Source organism: Camellia sinensis, chromosome 7 (assembly GCF_055761805.1).
Source record: "Camellia sinensis isolate YWXY chromosome 7, ASM5576180v1, whole genome shotgun sequence".
In the NCBI taxonomy this organism is placed as follows: Eukaryota; Viridiplantae; Streptophyta; class Magnoliopsida; order Ericales; family Theaceae; genus Camellia; species Camellia sinensis.
Window position 1 is genome coordinate 112,688,928 of NC_138967.1, and position 5,064 is coordinate 112,693,991.

A 5,064-nucleotide genomic window follows, 5' to 3' on the forward strand; every position below is an offset into this window, starting at 1 on the left:
ATCGTTTGAAAAAAAAAAAAGAAGGGAAAGAAATTTTTTGACAATATCAAATAAGTTAATTACATTTCTAATTTTACTCTTAAAATTGTGCCTAATTACAAAGAAATAAAAGAATGCAAATTTTATTTTCTCTTTTTGTTATGCCTGCAATTACTATTGATTGCGTGTGCTTCCTTTATCCAAAACCCACATGTTGCCAAGTATATATCCCGCATATCATGATAGGATTATTGTAACTAGTTACTTAATCTGTTAATGGTTTGAATGCAAGGAAATCAGAACTAATTCATGAAAAATTCTACAAGTATGTGGTTTAGTTTCACACTTGTGCATCTATTTCAATATCATTGACTACTTCTTTAGCTTTTATAGCTCTCATTGCCTCTTATAGTTTCATCAATAGCGCAAAAATACTGAGTTTTCAAGAACAACGTAGCTACTACATGGTAACCATGTTGTGATCAACATGTCTAACCTTCATCTAACTCATATACTAGCAGACAAATTAATGTAACAAATTATTTGAAGAAGATAAATCATTTGTTCTTTTCAACGTGATTACATTTGAACAACATAAACCATTTATTGTTTTGAACCTGAGATATCTAAGATTGTCTATTAGAATGGGTTTTGCTTTAAAATGGCCTTAGAAGCATAAAATACCTAAAGATTACCTTGTGCTGATTGTATGAATTTGTGGTTGCCTATGACAGGCCTGAATATTAACAAGATTGAGCGCATTGAGTCCTCCATGATCAGAGATTGTATGTTTCTTTCTTTATTTATTTCTGCTCATCTTTATGGATTTGTGCTTTCTTTTTGTGTTGTTGAAGGTTATTTGACTAGTTTTCTCTCTATTAAGTACACAATATATGTTTGTTTTTATGACAGCAGGTGCTGCTAGGCTTTTGGGTCACAATGACATGCAAGTTTTGAAGTGGTTGTGGCATTGGATACATTGCTGGAGGGGATTATATTGGGCTGCTTATTATAGGTCTGAGGTTGGGTAACCGGAGGTGGTTTCTTTCAGCTGTTCTGTTCTCAGACTCCCTTTGTGTTAATTTCTCTTCTGCGAAATAAAGATTAAATGCAGGCCTTACTGGGCTGTGTGTAATAATATTAGTGTGTGATGGACACTGGGTGCTCTAGCCTTCTAAGGTTAGAGGGTTAGAGCCTCCTATCATGCCCACTATTTTTTTGCACTATGATTTGAAGCTCAATTTCTGTCATAATTTGATATTCTTTCAATAGTGTTATGTAGTATGTATTTTGTGTTGATTATTTGAGTTTACTCTTCAATTTTAATTCTGAGGAATACCCAGCTAGATGTTATGATGAAGATAGATGATATTAGTGCATGGATAAATTGGGAGACTAAGCAAATGCACTAGTTAAAAACTAATAATTTTGGTATGAATTTTAGCAGAGCTCCTGTGTTTGCCGAACAACATTAAGAGTGTGCAAACCACTCCATCAGCGGATCAAGTTAAAATGCTACAAAAATTATCTATTCCGATAATGTAAATAAATCCAGTGAAGTGAAAAGCATTGCAACGATACTATAAGGACCTAATCCACACCAAATAATTGTCCACACAACCTTGGTTTAATAATCAATTAATTAGAAGAGCCTAAAAACAGACACAATTGATCAATGAAATGAATTGTTTGCAAATTATGATGAAGAAATATTTGCAAACTTGCCATATTTTTCTGAATGATACTTGATAATGAAGGAGATACAAGCTAATTTTAAGAAATCGATCCCTTTTTTGGGATGGACAAAAGATGGTAACCATCACTACTATAGCCATTCGAACTTTAGCCCTTTGTGTGTCAACATGAATTTATGAGATCGTCTTCAATTTAATGATCTGAATATAAATACACAAAGTCTGGACCTTGATTTAATCAAAATCATGTATTAAATTGCATTGCAGATTTGGTAGATTACTCGCATCACATTCATCATCAATTTAATCAATCAATCCTGTGGTCTGAGAGGGAGAGGTTCCTGATTGTTGGGGGTAGACCTGCTCATGTAGGTCCATATATGGGTCAGAATTTTGTCAACACCGATTCAACTCCTTTATTTTTTCATGTTATCTTAGAACTTGTTCGGAAAATCTTTTTTTTTTTTCAGTAATTTTTGATAAAAATATGAGAAAAAAAATTAATACATTCAGAAAAATTGTTTGAATTCTTATAAAAAAAAAATTCATGCAAAAAGTAAACAAGAATATATCCTTTTTACTTTTTTGTATTAGTTGAATTTTTTAAAAGAATTTGTAATAATTTTTTGACTAAAATATTTTGTTATATTTTGTTTCACTTTAGGTTTGTAAAGTCCTAACATGTTATATTATTTTTTTGATGAATCATTGTGGTGTCGTTTCCAAGGTAAAAAATAAATAAATAAATAAAAAATAAAAAATAAAAAAATGAGTTATCACCCTTCATGATTATTTTAACAATGCTTTTTGTCACGTGTTTTTATGGTATACAAAAATTTATTTTTTTATAGTGAAAAAAGTTATCATTTTATGGTTTATATTACAAAATAGTACTGTTATTAGCACCCTAATTAATAATTTGGAACTTTTATTTCTTTTAGAGTGTTGCTATTAGCTTTAGCACCCTATTTATTATTTTGAACCTGCTATTTGCTGACTTTTTTTTTTATTACAATAATAACCTTAAATGAAATTACTATATCAATAATTTTAGAATACCCAATCTCACAATTAAGCTCACACACCCACTAAATACTGAGATAGAGTTTATGAGAGCACCCATCTCCATCACCACCCCTCCATCTATCCCAAATCTCACCCTCAAAACCTATCCACTCTAAAAACTTTGAGAACCCTTTGGCGGCAATGGTGACAATCATTCAATTACACAGACTTCTTCGGCAATGGCAATGAGTAAAAGTTTTTCCGACAACCACAATTTCATAAGACAAGAAGAGTACAACAATGTAAGTTTAGAAGATGTTTATAGCTTTGATGTTGTTCTTAGCTTGGAGGAGGTAGGCATTGTAAGGGCAAATTTTTTGAAAAAATACAAGAAAAATAGTGAAAACTGTTCGTATTTTTTTTAATATTGAACTCCTGAATATATGACCAAAAATTGGAAACACAAGCCCAAACATTGCTTATTTGTTCACAAATCCGAACATGGAAATTTGATACAATTTGAAGGGTTAAAATTGTTCACAGCTGCAAGAGTTTTTATTTTCTAATGTATGAGAGAGAGAGAGAGAGAGAGAGAGAGAGAGAGAGAGAGAGAGAGAGAGAGAGAGAGAAGAATTAGGGAAGAGTGTAATGTACATTCTCAGTGAAAAAGAGAAGAGAGAGACTTTGGGAGTTGGGGGATGAGCGAGATTGAGACTGAGCAAAATGCAGATTTACTCCATTCGAACTCTAGATACACATAGGTGTGTGTATATATATATATATATATATCTGTTGTTTTTAGGGTTTAAAGTTGATCAAAGAAATTGATGGAATTGAAAGAAGACATATGCACCTATTGTGAAGAAAAAAAAATGAAGATCGTAGAGGACACGTTCCTTACACTGATTGATTCACTTCAGAAATGTTTTTCTTCCATTGTCCTGAGAGAGAGAGAGAATGGGTTTTGGGAAGTTTTTTTTGTTAGAGTTTTTGGAGATAATGATTTTTAGGGGTGTGGGGGTGTGCATTTGAGTGGAGGTGAAGTTTTCATAAGGATAATTTTGAAATTACTTGGGGAGAGGAAAAAAGATTTACGGGTTTTAAAATTAACAAGTAGGGGTTCTAGAGGGTCTAAAATAATAAAGGGGGTGTTAATAGTAACACTCTTCATTTATTTATTTTTGTTACGATAATAACCTTAAATGAAATTACTAAAAAGAACATAAATTATTTTGGGACACTCATCTCACAATTAAATCCTCCCACCCACTAAATTATAATATAGGGTTTATGAAAGCACCCACCTCTATTACCTACCACACACTTCAAAACCCTCAAAACCTATGCACCCTCAAAACTTTCAAAACCTCCAGCGGCTAGGCTTCCGGTAGAAATAGTGACAACTATTCGACAATGCACACTTCTTCAACAATAGCAATGAGTGAAAGTTTTTCAGGCAACCCAAATACCATGAGATTAACGAAGCATCACAATGTAAGCTCAAGGAGGTTCACAGCTCGGATGTTGTTTGCAACTTGGAGAAAGTTGACCTTGTAATGATAAGTTCTTTCAAAAACACATCCAAACAAAATGGTGAAAACAGTTCAACTTCTTTTCGTCACAAAACTCCCTAACATATACCAAAAAAATAATAATACAATGTTGAATTAAAGACATTAGTTCAGCAATGTCTAGCCAAACATTATTCATATGTTTGGCACTTTGGATTCGAATTTTTTTTAAGGGGACTTAAATATAGGTCCTAATAGGTGAACTTATTGTCCAATAGGTCTTGTGATAATTAATGGCGTTTTTCATCAAAGACTATCAAAAAAAATGTTACTAATTGTTAGTTTTGAACAACAGTTTGAAAGTTTGGTCACAAAAAAATCACCAATTATAAGTTTTAACAACAATTTAAAAAATTGTCACAAAAAAAAGTCACTAATTTTCAACTTTCGGCGATAGTTTAAAAAATTCGTCATAGAAAACATCACTAATTGTAAGTTTTAGTGACAATTTATAAAAGTCATGACAAAAAAAGAGTCACTAATTGTCAAATTTTAGCAAAATATGCAAAAAATCGTCACAAAAATTTATTTTTAGCAACGATTTTATTATGACTTGTTTTCAATAGGATTTAATGAGAATTAAGTCCAACTATTAAAACCTATTGGTAGTTTGCCCCTTTTTTTATTCATATGTTAAATACTTTAACCTTAATACATACTTATGTCTTGGAAATGTGGTAAACTTTAGTTTCATTTGTGAATCAATCTAGGTCATGCATACTTATCTTTATTTGTTAAATTTGATGGGTCAAACTTGTTCACAGGCACAAGATTTTACGATTTTGTAATGTTCGGTAACACAAGTCTGAACATGT

General features: G+C 31.7%; 1 long non-coding RNA gene across 1 annotated transcript; it reads left to right on the forward strand.

Moving 5' to 3' along the window:
* The first annotated feature begins 634 nt into the window (after positions 1 to 634).
* LOC145795263 (uncharacterized) lies at positions 635 to 1,278 on the forward strand. Its single transcript, XR_014335870.1, has 2 exons — positions 635 to 764; positions 895 to 1,278. It is a non-coding gene; the product is annotated as an uncharacterized LOC145795263 (long non-coding RNA).
* Positions 1,279 to 5,064: the final 3,786 nt, after the last annotated feature.